Source organism: Schistocerca nitens, chromosome 5, assembly GCF_023898315.1.
Source record: "Schistocerca nitens isolate TAMUIC-IGC-003100 chromosome 5, iqSchNite1.1, whole genome shotgun sequence".
Classification (NCBI taxonomy): Eukaryota; Metazoa; Arthropoda; class Insecta; order Orthoptera; family Acrididae; genus Schistocerca; species Schistocerca nitens.
The window spans coordinates 255,256,834-255,282,237 of record NC_064618.1 but is presented as its reverse complement, the minus strand read 5'-3'; the positions used below and the strand labels follow the sequence as shown (position 1 = coordinate 255,282,237).

General features: G+C 41.9%; 1 protein-coding gene across 1 annotated transcript in view; it reads right to left on the bottom strand.

Moving 5' to 3' along the window:
* Positions 1 to 1,783, bottom strand: part of LOC126260195 (alpha-tocopherol transfer protein-like) — a 131,296-nt gene extending 129,513 nt beyond the window's left edge. The window contains exon 1 of the mRNA XM_049957474.1: positions 1,632 to 1,783. The gene's annotated coding sequence lies outside the window, so the exon portion shown is untranslated. The remainder of the gene's footprint in view (positions 1 to 1,631) is intronic.
* Positions 1,784 to 25,404: the final 23,621 nt, after the last annotated feature.

The following is a 25,404-nucleotide window of genomic DNA, read 5'->3' as shown; positions in this document are numbered from 1 at the left end:
CATACAGCAACAAATGCAGCCGACAGTATGTGAAAAAAAATCATGAAATTTCACATTTAAAAAATATTATTTTTTCGTGTTCTTGAACTTCCGTTGCTATGAGTGTGAATCCTGATCCTTCCTGGTCATGCTGACAAAGTTTTATGAATTTATTTGTAAAAGTATAGACAGTACAAATTAAAATGTCCTGTGGTGCCTCTCCTTCTAGAAGTCGGCCCGTTTGACGTCCAACCCCCCTTGTGGGCATTAATGGACGAAAGTTAGTAGTCTACATTAATTTTTACGCTAATCTTATGATGCCCCAAAAGTGCGAAACGCGTCATTTCCTGGAAATAGGAAAGATTTTTCAACCGAGACTGTCTTATTTAAAGCAGGACTGAGAAGTTTGGAAGATAATACATGGGAAACTGGCGGAAGTAAGGTTCTGAGGACGGCTCGTGAGTCGTGCTCGAGTAGCTTAGTCGGCTGAGCACTGGCCTACGAAAGGCAAATGTCTTGAGTCTAGGACAGGAGCACGGTTTTCATTTGCCAGGGAGTTTCAAGCAGAAAAAATTTCAGAACTGACAGCTTATAAAATTATATAGTAAAATACCTTTTCTCGCAACATGTAACACAAATGTCTCTACCCAAGCAAAAGCTAGCTGTGTGCGAAGACGAGAGCAGGCATAGGTTGACAAACAAAAGGATATTTACCAGAGAACTGGTTCCAGAGTACTGGATTCTATCTGTATCTACATCTGCATCTACATATATACTCCGCAGTCCACCATACGGTGCGTGGCGGAGGGTACCTCGTACTACAACTAGCGTCTTTTCTCCATCTACCACTCCCAAAAAGAACGAGGGAAAAATGACAGCCTATATGCCTCTGTACGAGCCCTAATCTCTCTTATCTTTGTGGTCTTTCCGCGAAATATAAGTTGGCGCCAGTAAAATTGTACTGCAGTCAGCCTCAAATGCTGGTTCTCTAAATTTCCTCAGTAGCGATTCACGAAAAGAACGCCTCCTTTCCTCCAGAGACTCCCACCCGCGTTCCTGAAGCATTTCCGTGACACTCGCGTGATGATCAAACCTACCAGTAACAAATCTAGCAGCCTGCCTCTAAATTGCTTCTATATCCTCCCTCAATCCGACCTGATAGGGATCCCAAACGCTCGAACAGTACTCAAGAATAGGTCGTATTAGTGTTTTATAAGCGGTCTCCTTTACAGATGAACCACATCTTCCCAAAATTCTGCCAATGAACCGAAGACGACTATCCGCCTTCCCCACAACTGCCATTACATGCTTGTCCCACTTCATATCGGTCTGCAATGTTACGCCCAATTATTTAATCACGTGACTGTGTCAAGCGCTACACTACTAATGGAGTATTCAAACATTACGGGATTCTTTTTCCTATTCACCTGCATTAATTTACATTTATCTATATTTAGAGTTAGCTGCCGTTCTTTAAACCAATCACAAATCCTGTCCAAGTCCTCTTGTATCCTCCTACAGTCACTCAACGACGACACCTTCGCGTACACCACAGCATCGTCGTCTCAGAGAACTACGCTGATGACAGCGAAATATGCACTGTGTGGAGATGAAAGAGCGGTAAACGGTAAAGATGGGTAGAGAGCACTTACGTGTGCAGAGCTTGCGTGCGGCTGGCTGCCCTCGCGGCCTGTGGTGTACTAGCAGCTGAGCGGCTGGACGCGGATACGGCACGCTGGGTTGTGCGCGGCGCAAGTGAAAGCGTCCCTCCAGCGACTGCTGCTGCCGCTGCGAGAGCGCCAAACCGGTTGGCGGTGGCGGCCGTGGGCGTGGGCGGCTGTTGTGTCCTCGGCGTTGCGTTGCGTAGCACTGGCAGACCCATAGGCCGCGCTGGGTGTCAAGGCTACTGTAGCCGTAGCAACCGTCGCGGGACGCCCGAATTTTCTCAGCACAAAGCAATACTAGCGCGACCGACTTCCTGAAGAGCCTCATAACTTAAATGTAAACTGGAGGTATGCATTTCGAAGATTTTGTGATGTGTTCTGGAACGATGACAGGTAAAATAGCTCTGTTTAGAGACGAGATAGGCTCTGGTGAAGGTCACGTCTGGCCGTTGTTTTCATTGCTTCAAGTCCATATTTCAGCTTTTCTTTCCTTTGCTTTTTGTAAATGAGAAATGATGCAATACACTGAGGGAAAAAATCGCAGCACCATGGAGTTGTGCGATATGAGGACATTGGTAGGGGCGCTTCTACATCTGAAAAATGATGTCTATTAAAATTTCGCGCCAGTCACATAACAGTGGCGCTACTCCCGACACTTTGAGGATGCAAATAAGGTTTTACTTAAGTACACTACTGGGCATTAAAATTGCTACACCAAGAAGAAATGCAGATGATAAACGGGTATTCATTAGACAAATATATTATACTACAACTGACATGTAATTACATTTTCACCCAATTTGGGGGTATAGACCCTGAGAAATCAGTACCCAGAACAACCACCTCTGGCTGTAATAACGGCCTTGATACGCCTGGGCATTAAGTCGAACAGAGCTTGACGCAATATACAGGTACAGCTGCCCATGCAGTTTCGACACAATACCGCAGTTCATCAAGAGTAGTGACTGGCGTATTGAGACGAACAAGTTGCTCGGCCACCATTGACCAGACGTTTTCAGTTGATGAGATATCTGGAGAATGTGCTGGCCAGGGCTGCAGTCGAACATTTTCTGTATCCAGAAAGGCCCGTACAGGACCTGCAACATGCGGACGTCCATTATCCTGCTGAAATGTAAGGTTTTGCAGGATTCGAATGATGGGTAGACCCACGGGTCGTAACACATCTAAAATGTAACGTACACTGTTCAAAGTGTCGTCAATGCGTGTAACCAAAGGCACCCCATACCATCACGCTGGGTGATACGCCAGTATGGCAATGACGAATACACGCTTCCAATGTGCGTTCACCGCGAAGGTCGCTAAAAACGGATGTGACCATCATGATGCTGTAAAGAGAAGCGGGATTCATCCGAAAAAATGACGTTTTTCCATTCGTGCACCCAGGTTCGTCGTTGAGCACACCTTCGCAGGCGCTCCTGTCTGTGATGCAGCGTCAAGGGTAACCGCGGCCATGGTCTCCGAGCTGATAGTCCATGCTGCTGGAAACGTCGTCGAACTGTTCGTGCAGATGGTTGTTGTCTTGCAAACGTCCCCCTCGGTTGACTCAGGGATCGAGACGTGGCTGCACGATCCGTTACAGCCATGCGGATAAGATGCCTGTCATCTCGACTGCTAATGATACGAGGCCGTTGGGATCCAGCACGGCGTTCCGTACTACCCTCCTGAACCCACCGATTCCATAATCTTCTAACAGTCATTGGATCTCGACCAACGCGAGCAGCAATGTCGCAATACGATAAACCGCAATCGCGATTGGCTACAATCCGACCTTTATCAAAGACGGAAACGTGATGGTACGCATTTCTCCTCTTTACACGAGGCATCACAACAACGTTTCACCAGGCAACGCCGGTCAACTGCGGTTTGTGTATGAGAAATCGGTTGGAAACTTTCCTCATGTCAGCACGTTGTAGGTGTCGCCACCGGCGCCAACCCTGTGTGAATCTCTGAAAAGCTAATCATTTGCATATCAGAGCATCTTCTTCCTGTCGGTTAAATTTCGCATCTGTAGCACGTCGTCTTCGTGGTGCAGAAATCTTAATGGCCAGTAGTGCACATTCTGTAACAGATGTAAGACTGGACGTGGTGACTTGATGTTAGTCAAGAATGCCTTCAAGACGATAAAGGGTCAGTTATCAGCACGTTACTGAGTTTGAATGAGATCGTGTAACAGGGCTACGAGAAGCCGGACGTTTCTTCTGCCATATTGCAGAAAGTTTTGGCGGGATTGTAGCCAGCCTATATCACTGCTGGCAGCTGTGATCAGAGGAACGTACGGTCGCAAATGGACCGAACTCCGGACGGTCACATCACACCACCGAGAGGGAAGACGATCGAGTTTGGCGTATGGCTCTGGCTAATCGCACTACATCTGCATTAGCAATTTGAGCAATTCGCACGACAGTGACACAAAGAACTGCTACAAACGCGTCACTTCGACGACTGCTCCGGGACAGACGCCAATTCCGCTAACCCAAAACAACCGACGTTTGCAACTTCATTGGTGTCAAGCGGGAGCTCATTGTACGAGGATCACACCATAAGAAATGCACACTATTTTTGTAAAAATACAGTTTTCTTTCTGCATCTGTGAAATTTTTACAGTGTGTATATACATCCTTCCCGCTTGTTTTAAAACTTAGTTCAACCTGTTCCCGTGAGTGGCTCCGTCACAGCATGTCTTCAGGATGGCTGCTACACTTGACGTTCGTCAGAAGCAACGTTCTGTCGTAGAATTCCTGTGCTGTGAAAACGAGACAGTGGGAAACATCCACAAGAGGTTGAAAAACGTGTACGGAGATGCTGCTGTCGATCGCAGTACATTTAGTCGGTGGGCAAGCAAGTCACGTGATGAAAGCGTGCACGGGAATATTGAGAATTGTCCTCGCAGCAGCAGGCCCCGTACTGCACAGACACCAGATGATGTGCAGAGAGTTAACGAATTGGTGACTGCTGACAGACGCATCACAGTGAACGATATGTCGCGCTACGTTGGGATAGGGGAAGGAAGTGTTTCCAGAATACTGTAAGTGTTGGTGTTAACGAGGTTTGTGCCAGGTGGGTTCCCAGAAGGAAGTGTTTCCAGAATACTGAAAGTGTTGGTGTTAAAGAGTTTTGTGCCAGGTGGGTTCCCAGAATGTTGACAGTGGCTCACAAAGAAGCAAGAAAAACGGTGTGCAGCGAACTTTTGAAACAGTACGAGAATGGTGGAGAGGAATTTCTTGGAAGAATTGTGACAGGTGATGAAACATGGCTCCATCATTTGTCACCAGAGACGAAGAGGCAATTAATGGAATGGCATTATGGAAATTCACCCAGGAAAAAAGACGTCAAAACCACACCTTCTGCTGGAAAAGTTATGGTTGTGGTGTTTTTCGCTTCCGAAGGACTCTTGCTTGTGGACATCATGCCAAGTGGAACTACCATAAATTCTGATGCATATGTGACGACACTGAAGAAACTACAAGCTCGACTGAGTTGTGTTCGACCACATCGGCAAAAGAAGGATGTTTTGCTGTTGCACGACAATGAACGGCCACATGTCAGTCAAAAAACCATTGAAGCGATCACAAAACTCGGATGGACAATACTGAAACACCCGCCTTACAGTCCTGACCTGGCTCCATGTGACTATCATCTCTTTGGGAAACTGGAAGGCTCTCTTGTTAGAACCAGGTTTGAAGACGATGACTCCCTTGTGGACGCTGCTAAACAGTGGCTCCAACAGGTTGGTCCAGAATTTTACCGTGCGGGTATACAGGCGCTGGTTCCAAGATGGCGTAAGGCAGTTGAGAGGGATGGAAATTATGTGGAGAAATGAAAATATTGTTCCTAAAGGATGTATTTACACACTATAAAACTTTCAGACATGTAGAATAAAAGATGGATTTAAAAAATAATAGTGTGCAGTTCTTTTGGAGTGACCCTCGTAAATCAGGATGCAAGACTGTTGTGTTTTCTCATAAATGACGGTTCTGCTTCGGTGCCAGTGTTGGTGTGTGTTGGTCAGAAGGAGGACATCTGAGGGCTTGCAACCAACGTGTGTGCGTGCTAGACGCACTGTAGCTACACCTGATACTGGACCTACACGTGCAGTAATGATCTGGGGTGCGGTTTCGTATGACAGCATGAGCACTCTTGTCGTTTTCCCAAGCACCATGAGTGCAAATTTCTACGTCAATCTGGTGATTCTACCTGTTGTGCTGACATTCATGAACGGTATTCCAGAGGGTGTCTTCCAATAGGATAACGCTCGCCTACATACCGCTTTTGTAAGCCAACATGCTCTGAAGAGTGTCAACACGTTGCCTGGGTTTGCTCGATAGCCAAATATTTCTCCAATTGAGCACATGAGGGACTTCAACGGAGGGCAACTCCAGCGTCATCCACATACAGCGTTAACCGCCCCTTCATTGACTTACAATGAGCGACTGGCGTGGAACTCCATTCCACAAGCTGACATCCGGTACCTGCAATGCATGCACGTTTCCACGTTTCCTTGCTTGCATTCAACAGTCTGGTTCTTACTTTGGTTACTAATGTACCAGCATTTCACATTTGCAATGTCTTATCTCGCGCTTACATTAACCTGTGGTCTTGCGATTTTAAATGTGCTACCCACACAAATGTATCCCAGTAATTTCACTAATCGACATTAATCGTTTTTTTTTTTTTTTTGGTGTTGCATTTTTTCTTGGCAGAGTATTTTCGACAAAAGAAGATCTTTTTTATTCTTTAACGTGTCAGTTGACTGTACCAATACGACAGCAGCAAATAACTCACACATTTGAATAGCAATTAAGGTCGAATGAAAGTTAACCCAAAAATGTTTATAAAGGCAATATTATGTTCACACGAAAAGCATAAAAAAATTGCAAACGCAACACTTCACGCAGGAATTTTCATCGGGAAGGTTTACTTACTAGGTTCCTACAACAAGATCAAAATTACTGGAGATGAACTTCGAGACGTTCGAGTTAAAGGAAGGGCTTATTTCGAAACGCAACAGAACTGTAATGCACCTCTAGTTTCTAAGCTTTTACCACAGCCATAAACATAAGGTGAAAGTTGCTGGTGTTTAGAAGGCATGGAAATACTGGCAATTACTGAAGCTCTTTAGTAAGAGGCGGGAGCGCGATTTCGCAATGGACAGAGTAGCTATTGCAGAAGTGTAATTTGCAGACGGCTCTCTCTCTCTTCAACAAGTCCGACGCTAAACGCTGATGATACGTGCAACGAATATCATGATTACGTAAACTTTCATCGCTGTTCTGGCTTCCTGCTAACTTAAAGATCTCCACTTCGAACAGACAGTAATACAGATAGGAATGACTTGTAACAATACATAAAATGTACCCCGAATGAGATTTTCACTCTGCAGCGGAGTGAGCGCTGATATGAAACTTCCTGGCAGATTAAAACTGTGTGCCGGACCGAGACTCGAACTCTACCAAGTGGTAGAGCACTTGCCCGCGAAAGGCAAAGGTCCCGAGTTCGAGTCTCGGTCCGGCACACAGTTTTAACCTTCCAGGAAATTTCAGTATATAAAAAGTTCTTCCTAAAAAGTAAATTAAGAAGGCGAAAATCACAATCACTTAAGTATTTTGTTTTTCGACGACAAAAGAAGAAGTTATTTGTTAACATCTCATTATCCGTATTTTCAAAAAAAAAATAGTATCTGGAAATAAAGGTGATTTGCCATTTTTAAAATAAAAGGTAAATGGCAGGAACAAAGAGAATTTTCTGTACCAACATATTAGAAAATTAAGCGAGGTATAGAATATTATAAATCATTTTAACAGTAAGGTCTTCAAACAAACAAAAAATGGAAGGAAATGAAATCTTCAATTTGCAACAAAGTTTTCACAAAATGCCGTCGACCGTCATTAGACATGTGATTTTTAGGCGCTGCTGTCATAAGAGTAGCAAAGAATGTTATGAGAAACTAGGAAAGGCTGTTGTATGCAGTTCTCTTTTTTTAACAAGAAGCCTCAGTACTCTTGAGAAAGGCAGTATTGCTCAGAACTAGAAGAAATGTTGCTATAATCATACGTCAAGGAGCCGATACCTGTTGATATATGGGTCAATGTGTCTTCTCATTCCTATCTCTCTGTCACGGTGCAGTATAGAGTGTAGGTAATGCTGCATGTACTTACAGTGCATCGTGACACATCCTTCAGTCCTTCGCGGTGAATCACGTTTGGAACACCTGGCACAGTCCGGACTGCGTCACATGCATTGGTCACACGCCCCGCTAACGGCTGCGCGTCGTAGATGACTTGGGCACATGCCACTGCCTTTAAATGTCCCTTTAGCCGGAAATGAAAGGGATTCAAATTCGGTAAACGGGAAGGCCATACTACAGGTACTTCTGGATCGATCCACTGCCCACGAAACGCTGGAGAGAGGTACTGTCGCTAGATCTGTAGAAAATGGTGTGATGCTTCGTCGTGTAGAAACTACAGTCATTGTAACTTCCTGGCAGATTAAAACTGTGTGCTTGACCAACACTCGAACTCGGGGCCTTTGTCTTTCGCGGGCAAGTGCTTTACCATCTGAGCTAACCAAGCACAGCTCACGCCCCGTCAGCACAGCTTTACTTCAGCCAGTACCTCGTCTCCTACCTTGCAAACTTTACAGAAGCTCTCCTGCGAAACCTTGCAGAACTAGCACTCCTGAAAGAAAGGATATTGCGGAGACATGGCTTAGCCACAGCTTGGGGGATGTTTCTAGAATGCAGGAGAGCTTCTGCAAAGTTTGGAAGGTAGGAGACGAGGTACTAACAGAAGTAAAGCTGTGAGGACGTGGCGTGAGCCGTGCTTGGGTAGCTCAGATGGTAGAGCACTTGCCTGCGAAAGGCAAAGGTCTCGAGTTCGAGTCTCGGTCCAGCACACAGTTTTAATCTGCCAGGAAGTTTCATATCAGCGCACACTCCGCTGCAGAGTGAAAATCTCATTCTTGAAACATCCCCCTGGCTGTGGCTAAGCCATGTCTCCGCAATATCCTTTCTTTCAGGAGTGCTAGCTCTTCAACGTTTCGCAGCGGAGCTTCTGTAAAGTTTGGAAGGTAGGAGACGAGGTATTGGCAGAGGTAAAGCTGTGAGGACGGGGCGTGAGTCATGCTTAGGTAACTCAGATGGTAGAGCACTTGCCTGCGAAAGGCAAAGGTCTCGAGTTCGAGTCTCGGTCCGGCACACAGTTTTAATCTGCCAGGAAGTCTCATATAAGCGCACACTCCGCTGCAGAGTGAAACTCTCATTCTGGATACAGTCATTGTCTTTCTGCAAGGATGGCAACTTCAGTGTACGGTGTCATTCGTACCATGGGTCAGTGGTCGCGCTGTTCGTTGTACAATGTTCAGATGTTACATGAGCGTGTGACCAATAAGCCTAACGCAGTCCGCATGGAGCCAGGTGTACTTGAGATAGTGCATGATTCACTACGAAGGAGAGATGAAGGATGTGTCAAGGTGTGTGGTTACCACCTGCACCACTGTCTACGGTGGGAATGAGAGAATCGATTGGCCTACGTCGTATTCGATGGTAATTGCCGAACATACCATTAGAGGAACTTTTCGTCTAGTTTTGATCACTAGTACCTCCTCTGGGAATCCGTGACATTTTTTAACACCCTGGATTGAAGAAAAGACACAGCGAAGAAACATGAGTGTGAGGTTATGAAGTAAGCGATATTTGAAGACGAAGTGAAATTATATTTAGGCTAGAAGAGCTCTTGTTTGTGGAAGTTGAAATACATAGGAGGCCATCAAAGTAGAACACTTACGAAATAGCTGATTGCGACACTAATTTACATCGAAATAGAATTAGCCGCCGTGGTGCAGAACACGGCGCGACTAAAATATTAGCCCTTTGAATCAGTTAATGTCGATAGTTGACAACATTATAAGAGAGAAAAGTGTTGCAGGTACAGTAAAGACTGACCACACAATTCAGGCTTCTTAATTTCGGTTTGATGGGCATTGGATAATGCTGTAACACATGCTGTAACACAATTGTGAGATGCGTAGATAGTGTCGGAAGTTCCATGCGGCTTTTCGCAGGTAATGCTGTAGTACACAGAGAAGTTGCAGCATTAGAAAATTGCAGCAAAATGCAGGAAGATCTGCAGCGGATAGGCACTTGGAGCAGGGAGTGGTAACTGACCCTTAACATGGACAAATGTAATGTATTGCGAATACATAGAAAGAAGGATCCTTTATTGTATGATTATATGATAGCGGAACAAACATTGGTAGCAGTTACTTCTGCAAAATATCTTGGAGTATGCGTACGGAACGATTTGATGTGGAATGATCATATAAAATTAATTGTTGGTTAGGCGGGTGCCACGTTGAGATTCATTGGGAGAGTCCTTAGAAAATGTAGTCCATCAACAAAGGAGGTGGCTTACAAAACACTCGTTCGACCTATACTTGAGTATTGCTCATCAGTGTGGGAACCGTACCAGATCGGGTTGACAGAGGAGATAGAGAAGATCCAAAGAAGAGCGGGGCGTTTCGTCACAGTGTTTTTTGTAAGCGTGATAGCGTTACGGAGATGTTTAGCAAACTCAAGTGGCAGACTCTGCAAGAGAGGCGCTCTGCATCGCGGTGTAGCTTGCTGTCCAGGTTTGGAGACGGTGAGTTTCTGGATGAGGTATCGAATATATTGCTTCCCCCTACTTATTCCTCCAGAGGAGATCACGAATGTAAAATTAGAGAGATTCGAGCGCCCACGGAGGCTTTCCGGCAGTCGTTCTTCCCGAGAACCATACGCGACTGGAACAAGAAAGGGAGGTAATGACAATGCCACGTAAAATACCCTCCGCCACACACCGTTGGGTGGCTTTCGAAGTATAAATGTAGAGGTAGATGTAGACGTGTTATGGAGCTTGTTCTGTAATGCTAACTATTTTGAAGATGCGAGTAGATGATCGTACGTGGTAGTGAATTGACGTCATAAGCCGACCGTTGCGAGCAGCGTACTAACAGTTCAGTTCTCAGGATGTTTGCATCAATCTGAAGCTATACCATGGCCTAACGGCTATAAAATAAAAATCACCAATGACGCTAAAGACTATTTCCTCAACTTTGCAGTACCTGACGATTTGAAGATCTGACGGTTTGAAGACCAGGTAGAAAATTGCCTTGACTTAGGATGACGTTAAGGCGAAACTACCGACTACACTAGTAACAACTAGTTTCACATTATCATAAGCTTTTCTTTATTTTGAACAATGACATTGGCCCTTAGACGCGTTCCCATAGAATTTTCAACGTGCGTAGTTTATTCAGCAGATAGAGATGGTGACATAAAGAAAGTATTTTATGAGATGAAATTATAAAAATCGGATTTGAATATCGTAGATTCTGTTGCCCCGGGGGCTTTGAAAGAGTACGTACAATAACACGAAACTCGGCGAGTATCTAGTAGTTGCTTTCGTCAGCATCAGTTACAATCCTTTTGCGTGTGGGTATCCAATACTGGCCTCTGGAGAGCTAAACTAGACTTCCCCGTAATTTCGTTCACTCGATAAAAAGTCGTTTCTTTTAACCCCAATAAAATGTACTGGAAATTAAAAATCCCATAAACACGTCGTAATCCGTATCACAGGCAAGTAAAGTTGCAGGCGAACGCCAGTTTATAGAAGCAGCTTTAAATAAAGCATTTCTAAAGTAGGTGTTACGGTATTTATTTATGACAAACGAAAAAAAGTAGAAAATCTAAGTACATTATTTATTTACATACTTATTTATATTGTATGATACAATATAGTTATATTATTCTTATATTATTTGTTTACATTTAAGTTTGGGATTCTTTGGCATTTAGCTGTAACTTTGGGCCATAATTTAGTGTAATTTAATAAACAGAAATAATGATTTTCCACAATGACAGTCCTCGCTGACAGTCTGCATTGGCTAAGCAATATCCTTTCTTCCAGGAGTGCTGGTCATGCATGTTTGGTCGGAGAGGTTCCTGTGAAGTTTGGAAGCTAGGAGACGAGGTACTAGCGGAAGAACAGCTGTGAGGCCAATCGACAGTCGTGCCTTGGTAGCTCAAGTGGTAGAACACTTGCCCGCGAAAGGCAAAGGTCGTAACATAGAGTGTTGGTAACCTTGGTAACCTCCCAGCGATTTTCAATAATGGTTTTAATTTAAATTATTATATTTGGTCTTTTACATCTTATTGGTAGCTTATTTTCAATTTCTTCGGAATCTAATTGCACTGCCAGGACATGATGAACATTCATTAGAGCAAGACCAACAAGTCTTTCATTTAAGTTAGCGTAATTTAATTAATAACAATAATGATTGTAATTTAGAGTGTTATATTTGGCGTTTAGAATCTTATTGCTGTTGTAATTTATAATTCTTTCAGAATCTAGTTTCATTGCCAGATAACATCATTAGAGTAACACTAACAAGTCTTTCATTTTGCATTTTAGTTCCAATCTAAGTATTTAGCCTCTTTAGAGTCGAGAAACATTTTTCTGGAGTCGCATTGGAAACTGGAGTGTGGCTACAATGATAAGAAGCCTTATTATCTATGGGAAGATTCTTAGTCGCACTGATCAATGGCTTCTATTGCAGTGGCAGGTTTTTATCTTACATGTTTCCAGTTATTGCATGGTATCTCATATTCTCTCAGAAATACGCCTAAATTTCATCCTCAAATATTTGTGCTTGTTAACACTTTTTACTGCCCTGGAGTGGTTTTCTCAGACAGAAGCATCTGAATTCTTTCTGTCGTTTCTCCACGTATTTAAAAGGAACCTCCACCTCCGTAATCACATGGTCAATAAAAGCGTAAAATACCTTTCAATAGTATTATGTTTAGACAGTTTCTCCTGGTACGTTGATGTGCTTTATTTGCCTTGATGACATTCTTGAACAATTATCTCACTTGAACTCACCCGCTTCACTTGCTCAAAGAGAACTGAGAACTAACTTTCGTTCCGAATATTTTGAAAAATGTTGTTATTGTTTTCGTATGACTGCAAGTGTCGAACAAGTCCACACTGACAGTCTGCGTTCTCTTGTTTAGGTTAGCTGTAAATCAAAAACGCTGTTCTTAGTATAGCTAGCGACACGATAAACATTATTTTCCATGACGGATCGCAGTTGTGGTGTAGTCTATATGTGTATCGCTGGCGCCTGCTATCGACTCCACAAAGATGTTCCTTGCTATCGGAGCATCGGTGGCCACACCAGTGAGGCGGAAGTAACAAGACACGCCCAAAGAGCTTCTCAACTCCGGCATCGGTGGCCTGTCTTGAAATAGACCGACACACAGGTACCACGTCAGTTCTGCGCTAGGCTACATACAAGTTATCGGCTAGTCCAACATTAATCAGCGAGAAGAGTTCCATGTTCGGCGGCAACAGAGTAAGAGAAAAACAGTTAGACTCATCAAGTTAATCAGCAAGTTCTTGCCAGCCTTTGTGAAATGCCTCTGTGAACAGTGCTACAAAAAAGAATTTCTATTGAACATTGCTTCTACTTCTATTACCAACGACATTCTATTTCATTTTAAGTTATAGACTGGCTCTGTCCGTGTACATAAATGTACCTTTGCTCTGACCTACAGTCATAGCAAAGAAGACGTTGTACAACAAAAGACGAGTGTTCATTTTGACTGTATATGTACTTCACTAGTTACATTCTTATAACAATAATATTATTTATCACGTGTTTAGAACCAAATTCAAATATAACAAATCCGTCACAACAACAGCTGTTAAACTTCATTGGAAACATCCCTACTGGTAGCACCTTGTAGTGCCCCAACGGTTCCACGTGCTACAGGAAGTATTTCTGCAAAGATTTCGACAGCCACAAGCTTTATGATCCACAGCATCTCACGAAGAAATAAAAACGTTGAATGAGATGAATTAATTTGATCCGCAGTTTTCTTCAAAAGGCAGTAGTCCCGAAATGGAGACTGTCTATAAATGTTCGCTATACTTTTTATGGTTCCTTTACTGTTCCGTACTATAGGTATCTCACATGAATGCACTAGAACTAAACTAAGAGCGTGCACTACACAGTGTACTAATTGCGCTCTCACGTGTTGCTCTGCAACAAGTCACACAGATCTAGCTGTCGCGCGTCTTAACTGGCCCCTCGTCACTGCACCACCATTAACCCAATCGTTTTGCCCATAATCAAATAATGAGACAAGAGACGCGTTACAATCCTAACGATTCAACTGCGTAGATACACTACTGGCCATTAAAATTGCTACACCAAGAAAAAATGCAGATGATAAATGGGTATTGGCTCTGTAACGTTCCCTGGCAAACTCACGCTATTAATGAACAAGAGTTTATTTGTACCATATACGCCGCTCTGAGCAAGTTCTATATACCTTAGTTAACGAACAAAAATTATTACTGAATTTTGTGTAAAAGACATTTGTTATTATCGTAATATTTTTTGTAGCAATATTCTCTCTGTATTTAGGATAGTAATTTTTCTATATTTATTATGTGATTGTGAAATGTGTCTGTATCTGCGATAACAGAGATGTAAAATTTAGCCAGAGGAGAATAATATTGTCAAATTACAAAGAAATGTTAATAGTCAGCAGTAGTATAAAAGAACCATGTACAGCGTATTGTTTGGTCTTTTCTGTGTAGAGCTGAATGCGAGAGGAAGCTGTGTCGAAGCAATTTATAAATGGGTAGACTTCTTTTGTCTCTGTCTAGACTTAGCCGCCATTAGAGGAGGCGTTACAAATTAATGTGAGTTCAATTATTGTTTGATCTAAATATATCAGAATTTATCAAAAGTGTGTATTATTAATGTAAATTAGCTTGCCCATGTCATCTATAAAATTTCTTTAAAGAATTTTCAGCATTTTTAGCGGTGTTGCTGGGCTGTGCCGCGACCGATCGATTTGCAGCGGCGGCACATTTAAAAAATTGTTCCGCTAAAGGAAAAATCAACCAAACCCGTAAATCGGGAACAGATAGATAAAAATTAACAGTGAATTAAGAAAATGTTCTTCTTTTACAGTGATCCTGAGACTGATGAATTTTTTAACTAATTATATGTTTGTGCATTCGTAGGCGGGTAGTTAATGTTAGTTAACATTGAAATTTAACAAGTTTGGTTCTTTCAAATAACTTAAATGTATAGCGAAGTAGGTTTGATCAGCGATAATTAAATGTCGGCTTGGCAATAATTAACCATTTTCTGCTAATAGAGATAATCTTGTGTTCTATAGCTAACGCCGGGATAGAATTCAGTAAATATTTAACAAAAAACCCACTGCATTTAGAAAATGTGTGCCAAGGCGGAATTATGTAAAAGATTTAATTCTCAACTAAATATGCTTAATCAGTTAATATGAGTTCACGTAGTTCTTAAATGTACGTAATTCTTTTGAAAGTGAATTTTTTTATTACCACACGCAAATAAGGGAGAGGTTCTACAACAAAGTTCGTACTTACAGAAGACAGTTAAAGATAGGCAAATTAATTAACTAAAAGCAATAATAATTATTATACTATCTTTAACGAAAATAACAGCAATTTCGTTAAATTGGCGCCCAACGTGGGGCTCGAATATGCAGTGGCCACTAAATACCCATGAGATAACTAGGGAATTATTATAGTCGAACTTTGTTGGAGAACATTTAATAATTTTTCCATGTATTGTATGTATTGCATAACCAATATTGTGTGGTAATACTGTAAGTAGGCTGTTTTGGTTTTTTATTGGTAACGCCACCTCTGTATAAAAATCACTGGCTGTGCTGTGTGCAGTCGGTGGCTAGTTAGCATTGTTGTCTGCCATTGTAGTGTTGGGCAGCGGCAGCTGGCTGTGAACAGCGCGTAGCGTTGCGCAGTTGGAGGTGAGCCGCCAGCAGTGGTGGATGTGGAGAGAGAGATGGCGGAGTTTTGTAATTTGTCATGAACTGATGTATATATGATGATATCAAGGTAAATACATTGTTTGTTCTCTATTAATATCTTTCATTTGCTAACTATCCCTATCAGTAGTTAGGGCCTTCCATAGTTTGAATCTTTTATTTAGCTGGCAGTAGTGGCGCTCACTGTATTGCAGTAGTGGGAGTAACCAAGATTTTTGTGAGGTAAGTGATTTGTGAAAAGTACAGGTTAATGTTAGTCAGGGCCATTCTCTTGTAGAGATTATTGAAAGTCAGATTGCGTTGCGCTAAAAAATATTGTGCGTCAGTTTAAGCACAGTCCTGTATAAATTGTTCAAAGGGGACGTTTCATATGTCGACCCTTAGCCTAGGATACCTCACTGGAATCTTCTGATTTTTTTCTTGTAGTTTGTGTAATTGGTGTAGATTTTGTTTATTGCTAGCGCGTAATTGTAGAGAGAATCTCCTTTGTAGTTGCAGTCTTTCATTGTTGTACAGTAAAACAGGTGTGGCACGCATGTAGATTTGTACCAAGTATTTCGCAGCTGCAATTAACTAGATATTATTTTCAGTGCTATGTTAATGTGTTCCCCTATTTTTGCTCTTAAAATTGTGTTTTTCTGTGTTGTCGTGTGAAATATTGTGACAATAATGGCGTGTGAAAAACGTAACACTAGGCTCCAAAGTAAACTGAGAAATGACAGCGAAGACGAAAGCAGTGTATTAGCGCCACCGTGTAATGAATTAACTAATATTCAAAGTAGTAATTTGGTAATTGTGCCTAGGGAAATGGAGCGGGCGGCAAACAATGGCGTAGGCAGTGAAACAATTAGTGAGCAGGGAAGCATTATCGATCGATCGGTCGGCAATAGCTCGGCTCAGGAATCCGAAATGACACGACACGATCTCGCAAATACTGTAGATTCAGGTTTTGGATCCTCACCGTTTTCTCAAATAAGTCAAGACACATTTTCCGCTTGTCAAAATGTGAATGTTGCCGGTGCAAATTCACTGCCGAAAAGCACTGAGGAACATGTTTCAGACACCAGTGCATTGTTATTACAATTAATTCAACAAATGGGACAAAAGCTTGAAAAGTTAGACACAATGGAACAAAATCAGAGACAAACACAGCAAAAGCTACAAAAGTTAGACAGAATGGAACAAAATCTTCAAAAGTTAGACACAATGGAACAATACCAGAGACAAACACAGCAACAGTTAGACACAATGGAACAACACCAGAGACAAACACAGCAACAGTTAGACACAATGGAACAAAATCAGAGACAAACACAGCAAAAGCTTCAAAAGTTAGACACCACACTTGAACAAACACGTGAAGATTTAACTAGTGAGTTACATAACATTGAATCGAAATGTCAAAAAGTCTGTAATGACGTAAAAACACAAATTTGTGAGCATTTTCAACCCATTTTTTCGCGGCATGAAAATGCAATACAGAATCACGAAGCAGCCATAAAAGAACTGCAAACCATTGTTCATGAAAATCACGACACCTTGCAAGCTAAAATTTACTCAGTTGCATCTACCGATTCGGTTACGCAACTTGCAAAAACTCAGGAAAACTTAAAGGACACAGTAGATACTCTGATACTTGGTTCAGAAAAACACACTGAGGAAATAAGTACACTATCGGAGAAAGTAGCCGAACTTTCGGATCAGTTCACTAACTTATCTACAAAGGTAGATGAGCATCTGAATGACACAATACCTGTAGCCATCACTGACACAGAAGAGTATGAACAAATTAAGAAATTCAAACAAAATCAGAATCAAATTAATACGCAATACAAAAGGGAAATCCGGGAAGTACAAGATCAGTTGGCGCAAGTAATACAAAAATTTCATATTTCAGAGGACACTCGCGCTCCAACACGGAAAGAGGGACTTAGAAATACGGAACACCCACAAAATAATAACACAGGACACTTCGGAAATTATGAAAGAAATTGGCAAGGTACACCGAATTATGAGATGGAACCGCCGAAACGACGTAACAATGACCGCTATGCGACTCGCCGACATGATGATTTTGACTATAAGCTGTTCATTACTACACGTAAATTTAAAACATTTAAGAATTCTGCCAACGACATTCATCCAAAAGCATGGCTCCATCAATTCTCTCATTGTTTTCCTCCCAACTGGTCGTTAGAACACAGATTAGAATTTATGTGTGGCTACTTAGAGAATGAACCAGCTGTAAGAATGCGATCGGTCATTCACGATTGCCACAGTGAAGGAGAATTTTACCATGCCTTCCTCTCAGCATATTGGTCTCAAGCCACACAAGACCGAGTAAAACATGGCATCATAATGATGAAACATTTCGAACAATCTGAATTCTCCAGTCTTGTGAAATATTTTGAAGACATGTTGCACAAAAATCAGTACCTGTCAAACCCATACAGCCCCTCAGAACTCATCCGCATTTGCTTAATCAAATTACCTGAACATTTACGACATATTATTTTAGCAGGACGTTGCAAAGACGACATTGAAGCTTTTCAGGGACTGTTACAAGAACTGGAAACTGACACTGACAATCGCGGAAAGCGGAAACAGGAACACAACAATTACAGGTCATATCCGTCGCAATTCCACGATGAAAGAAATAATAACTGGACGCGACAAGGCTATTCTCACAACACAAATCGTGACCAAAAAAGACACCACCCATATGACAACCGTTGGCAGAATAATAAGTACAGAGAAAGATTGCACTTCCATAGTAGTGAATATGATAGTGATTACCATGGAAACAGACAATATGGGAACCAAAACAATTATTATCAAGGGAGACAGAATAACTTCAGACGCAACAGTTCGGCGCACAGCTACGATTCAGGGAGAAATTCTCCACCACGTGACGGACAAGGAAGAAACTACGGAACCTACCGACATGACGACAGACGATATATTCGTAACGACAGACCTGAATTGCATCAGAACTGGCGGGATTTAAACAGGGCAGGGCCCTCTCGGCAAGGCGAATTTGTAGAAGTTAGGTCTCCTAATCCCAGTAACGACGCGCGCCAACAAAGAAACAGACAATGACTCGCACCGGAGGCAGCCACGTGCGCCCGCTGGCTCAGGGAAAAATAACATAGACGCTAACCTTGAGAAAAATTCCAGTATTCTTTACCGACGTATACCACATGATAATTGCGTTAAAGTTGAAACTCTGCGTACTAGGAAGAGTAAAGGTTTACACCACATTTCACATGTAAAACCGTTTGTTGGGAAATAATCTGCTTTTTAACTTTGTCTTTGCCATATAACTTTTCACTTTACATTGCTAGTAAGCTTTGTCAGACTTAAGAAACTGTTAACATACCACAATGTTTGAAGTTAAATATCCAATTAAGAACCAAGAGAACTTATTTAAACAGAAATTACGAATGCATTGTTATTGTGAACAGACGACACAGTGTTATTGTGTGTGTACATTCTTGCTTGTTTGTTGCACGATTACGTAACGACTATAAGGCTCACATACTTAGAACATTTAGCAGTACTGTTAATGAGATTTTAATGCAACATTTTGGTTTATTTGAAAATACATTCTGAAATTAAAGTGCTTTCTGAGAGATACCAGATGACACAGTGGTTAGTTTATTTGACAGCTACACGACTATATCACGACGCTACTAATGAGTGACAATTTACAATGTTGCTTTTGCGGTGTATCTGTTTTATATCTGCACAGTTTTCTGAATTCTTCTGGAAATAAAAACATGTTTTAGTAGTAACTTTTGTGGTATAGCAACAATGAGACAGCGTTTTCTGTAGCACAACAATACGTTACAGTACAGTACTTTCTTCATCACAACTATAAGCGTAATAACTACGATATCTATACACAAAGCATTTCACTTTTGTTTATCATGAGGTAAGTACATTGACTTCTGCAGAACTTAGCTTTCGGAGGACGATAACTACGAGACTTCCACAGAGGTTATCTTACAACATGACGCACAGTTTAGCGCTACAGTACACGTATTTGAGTGATTAATTTCGCACTTAAAACATTTATTTTTTTTAAGATATTTGAAGTGCAATGATACAAGGGTTTTCCATAATACATTTCATTCCGTTGCTGTAATCTGTAACACCTGAGGGTATAATTACATTAATCCTCAGGGGGGTACACACTTACTTTGTGTACCATGTGTTTGGCACGCACAAGGAGCCCTAGCTAATATGGTATTTGCTTATACAACTTTACACATCGGTACCATATTTCTCCAACACATAAATTACACAGCTATCTGATTATTTGACAGAGAAACAAACATTCTTTTTACTACGTCAGTGACAGATGTTTACGCAATTACACAGTTGGATAACTTCACACTTACGAAATTGTATGTTGTTTGTACTTTGTGAACTGTTCATATTTTTTCAGAACCATTGTGATACTATGAGAGCTTTGAATGATATATTTGGTAAGGGAGCATGATTTTAAAGTACGTTTGAGGTAAATGACACTACTGACATGAGCAGAGAATTTTTTTTAGGTTTTGAAATTATTGGAGGAAGCTACGACGATTTTGAGAATTGACTGAGGTGTTATGATGTTATTATTATGATGACTATGTGTATTATGCTGTTGCGGTATGTTTATGATCAGTAAGCTGATGCTATATGAGTTATTTGATTATGCTACGTATTTATTATCAGGAAATATTGAAGAAGCGTCGACGAATTTGTATATGTGAAATAAGGTAAGGAGTAATGAATTAGGGACTCTGACTTGTAAAAAAGGATGTTGGAAACCAAGAATCGTACTTTAAGAGGTAGGAAATGTATGTAAATGCGTGAATGTATCACAATGCCGGCGAAAATTTTTTGGACACTGTTATATTCATAAGATATTGTTTCTACACATTTGTAACCAAATTCTCAACCTGTGAATTTTTTTATATGAGACTGTCACTGTAGCGAAAACTGCTGTCGTCAATATTTCGGTATGAAAGGTAAGTGACCGTGACGTAATTCGTTGTGAGCGGCCAGGTGTGCCAGCCGCCTTGAGAAAAAGCCATTAGGTGGTAGAAAAAAAAAAGGGGGGAGGCCATTATCCTCGCTATTGACATTCCTTTGTAGAAAGCATCGTAAATACGACACGCTAATAATAACTTGGAAACATTTTTACATCTGCACACCTGATTATGGCAAGCGTCTTTCTACGAGAGTTGAGAGATTTTCTGTACTACCTTATGAAATGCCCTACGGCTAATGAATGATGTTTCATGCCTTCCTTTGTACATATTTACTCATTTTGTTTAATATCTAGTTTCTAGCTGCACTGCAGCATTGGTTAAAATAAAATTTAATATATGTACTAATATAGTTATTTTATGCCTACAGATCGAGTCAATAAGAAATTTATGATCTACTTACAAGAAAACGAGGGCACATAAATAGACATTTCCCTTCACAGGAATTGCATAAATAATTTCTTTGCGATTTGGTAACTTATCTGCTAGTGTAAGTTCTCGTGATGCATCACTCTAGTGTTAAGATGTGACATAGGTATTAGACATGGCCATTTTGAGTGTAATACTTTTTCTGCTTGACCTTTGTCATGTTTAGGTATAAGTTATGCTGTTTTCCAGGCATAGTGCTACTGAATTTTAATTTGTGTTACTCTGCTAAGCCAGATTTATTTTTCTTGTTTGCTGCACATTGCCTTACATTAGTTGTAATATTGCAATTGCTTCGCTAATTTCTAAAATGCTGCTTCCTTTGCAAATCTGCACTTTTTTGTCATTGCTGTTTGCGTTAATTGTTTTATGTGCTGCTGCATTTCCTCGTCCCTTAGTTTAGCATCTGAGCTCAGTAGATTTAAGTTAGCTTAAGAGGGGGTAGACTATATAAGAAACTAGTTGTGATGAATGGAAAGAAATGCACTGAAGGTATATGAAAACGTTTTGGGCCAAAATGAGTATTGTACAATGATCCGTAATTATTTTGAAAGAAATATGGTTAGAATACAGAAAGGAGGTATAGATAGGACTTTTTGGAAATAATGATGAACGAAGGGAGATCTCCAAGAACAAAAAAAGTTTTGTTCGAAAGATACTGCAGTAAAACAAACCCTGTCCTTTCCCTTTCTGTTATTCCGCTATGTGTTTGTGTACTCTTGTACATTTGTGTTCCTCCTGTCTTTATGTGTTTATCTGATGAGAGTTGTAGAATTTTTTCTGATAATACACTCCTGGAAATTGAAATAAGAACACCGTGAATTCATTGTCCCAGGAAGGGGAAACTTTATTGACACATTCCTGGGGTCAGATACATCACATGATCACACTGACAGAACCACAGGCACATAGACACAGGCAACAGAGCATGCACAATGTCGGCACTAGTACAGTGTATATCCACCTTTCGCAGCAATGCAGGCTGCTATTCTCCCATGGAGACGATCGTAGAGATGCTGGATGTAGTCCTGTGGAACGGCTTGCCATGCCATTTCCACCTGGCGCCTCAGTTGGACCAGCGTTCGTGCTGGATGTGCAGACCGCGTGAGACGACGCTTCATCCAGTCCCAAACATGCTCAATGGGGGACAGATCCGGAGATCTTGCTGGCCAGGGTAGTTGACTTGCACCTTCTAGAGCACGTTGGGTGGCACGGGATACATGCGGACGTGCATTGTCCTGTTGGAACAGCAAGTTCCCTTGCCGGTCTAGGAATGGTAGAACGATGGGTTCGTTGACGGTTTGGATGTACCGTGCACTATTCAGTGTCTCCTCGACGATCACCAGTGGTGTACGGCCAGTGTAGGAGATCGCTCCCCACACCATGATGCCGGGTGTTGGCCCTGTGTGCCTCGGTCGTATGCAGTCCTGATTGTGGCGCTCACCTGCACGGCGCCAAACACGCATACGACCATCATTGGCACCAAGGCAGAAGCGACTCTCATCGCTGAAGACGACACGTCTCCATTCGTCCCTCCATTCACGCCTGTCGCGACACCACTGGAGGCGGGCTGCACGATGTTGGGGCGTGAGCGGAAGACAGCCTAACGGTGTGCGGGACCGTAGCCCAGCTTCATGGAGACGGTTGCGAATGGTCCTCGCCGATACCCCAGGAGCAACAGTGTCCCTAATTTCCTGGGAAGTGGCGGTGCGGTCCCCTACGGCACTGCGTAGGATCCTACGGTCTTGGCGTGCATCCGTGCGTCGCTGCGGTCCGGTCCCAGGTCGACGGGCACGTGCACCTTCCGCCGACCACTGGCGACAACATCGATGTACTGTGGAGACCTCACGCCCCACGTGTTGAGCAATTCGGCGGTACGTCCACCCGGCCTCCCGCATGCCCACTATACGCCCTCGCTCAAAGTCCGTCAACTGCACATACGGTTCACGTCCACGCTGTCGCGGCATGCTACCAGTGTTAAAGACTGCGATGGAGCTCCGTATGCCACGGCAAACTGGCTGACACTGACGGCGGCGGTGCACAAATGCTGCACAGCTAGCGCCATTCGACGGCCAACACCGCGGTTCCTGGTGTGTCCGCTGTGCCGTGCGTGTGATCATTGCTTGTACAGCCCTCTCGCAGTGTCCGGAGCAAGTATGGTGGGTCTGACACACTGGTGTCAATGTATTCTTTTTTCCATTTCCAGGAGTGTATGTTATTTACCTTGTAAAGATGCTTAGACATTATTTATTCTGTTTTGTTTTAATGCTTATGTGTGAAGTTGATGTTCCAAAAGTTATTCTGATATTTTATGTATTTACTTATGTCATAATTCCTTTAACATTGATGTATATGTTTATTTCTGTTCTGTTGTAAAACCTTTACTACAAATGTTATCTGTATTGTTATGTTCTTTAATAATGTATTTTGTACCTTTGTAATTGTATTCTCATGTTATAATATTGTAATTGACACCAGTTCTTCAAATTAAGTATCATTTTACTGCACACATTTATGTTGGTCATAGTATATGGCCAATATGTGAGAAGTAGGGACTGTTAGTGTTTGCACGTGTGTTAATAATTCAGGAAGGGACTGGATAACAGCACTGCTGGTTCTAAGGACAATTCCAAAACTTTGTGAATGCACAAGTGGTGGTTATGGACTTGCTATATTGTCTGCAAGACTCTTCGATGGTGATTGTGCACCTGCACAGTCGCAACAGACGGCTGCTGGCCGTCTCTACAAGGACTACAGTGGGTCTGCATCTTTGATGACCCACCAGTTCCATTATCTCTACAAGGACTACAGTGGGTCTACTGATGATCCATCAATACCATTATTTCTACAAGGACTGCAGTGGGTCTGCACCTCTGGTGGCCCACCAATACCGTAATCTCTACCAGGACTACAGTGGGTCTGCATCTTTGATGATCCACCAATACCACAATCTCTACCAGGACTACAGTGGGTCTACTCTGTGATGACCTACCCACCAATACTCTTAAAAACTTCGACTGACTCCGCTGTGGGTTTGCTCTGTTGTGGCTCATGACCTGTCTGCATGTCGAGAGTCAGCACTGTCTTTCCGTTGGAAGGACAACGATACTTCTTCAAGACTGCATGGAAATCCACTACTTCCATGTGCATTTTCTTTTACTGCTCAGACTTTGAGAAAAACACTGCAATGTGATGAATGATAAGGACTGTCTTTATGGACTGTGAGAAAATTTTAGCTTTTGACCAACATTGTATCAATAAGTGTTTGCATTTGATTTCTTTGTTATTGTAATTACGATTATGAAAAATTTTAACAAATATGTATTGGCCAGTGCCCAAAAAAATTTGTAAAATTTTTTGTGGGGAGCATGGGGGCTATGTAAGTAGGCTGTTTAGGTTTTTTATTGGTAACACCACCTCTGTATAAAAATCACTGGCTGTGCTGTGTGCAGTCGGTGGCTAGTTAGCATTGTTGTCTGCCATTGTAGTGTTGGGCAGCGGCAGCTGGCTGTGAACAGCGCGTAGCGTTGCGCAGTTGGAGGTGAGCCGCCAGCAGTGGTGGATGTGGAGAGAGAGATGGCGGAGTTTTGTAGTTTGTCATGAACTGATATATATATGATGATATCAAGGTAAATACATTGTTTGTTCTCTATTAATATCTTTCATTTGCTATCTATCCCTATCAGTAGTTAGTGCCTTCCATAGTTTGAATCTCTTATTTAGCTGGCAGTAGTGGCGCTCGCTGTATTGCAGTAGTGGGAGTAACCAAGATTTTTGTGAGGTAAGTGATTTGTGAAAAGTACAGGTTAATGTTAGTCAGGGCCATTCTCTTGTAGAGATTATTGAAAGTCAGATTGCGTTGCGCTAAAAAATATTGTGCGTCAGTTTAAGCACAGTCCTGTATAAATTGTTCAAAGGGGACGTTTCAATACCTGTGTATGATTTTTTGCATGAGAACACTATATACCCAGAGGCAAGCTGAAGAAGAGAGCTCATTATAGCGAAAAATTAATTACCTACCACAATATCAGGGGGCAGCTGCACCCAAGATAGATCACCAAAAGGTAAAGCTACAGTGTAGTTGTCCTGTGGGTAGCAAAGTAGCCTCAGTGCAGTGTTCTCGGATCATTAGTGGTGTGCTTGTTGTTAGTGCTTTGTTTTTTTAAATAACAGGACATTTGAGTAGTTAGTCACTGTAGTATATAATAAGTGTGTTTTAACAAATGACCATTTCTTGTGTGATTATGTCAGTGAAACCTGAGTGTTAGGATATTTAGTTCAGATTCGTTTTTTTTTTTTTTTTTGTTGACTATGGTTAGGTTGCGTAGTCAGAAAGATATCAACATGGATAATGAACAACAATTAGTAAGTAGTGGTACAGAGTTAGAAAGTGGGA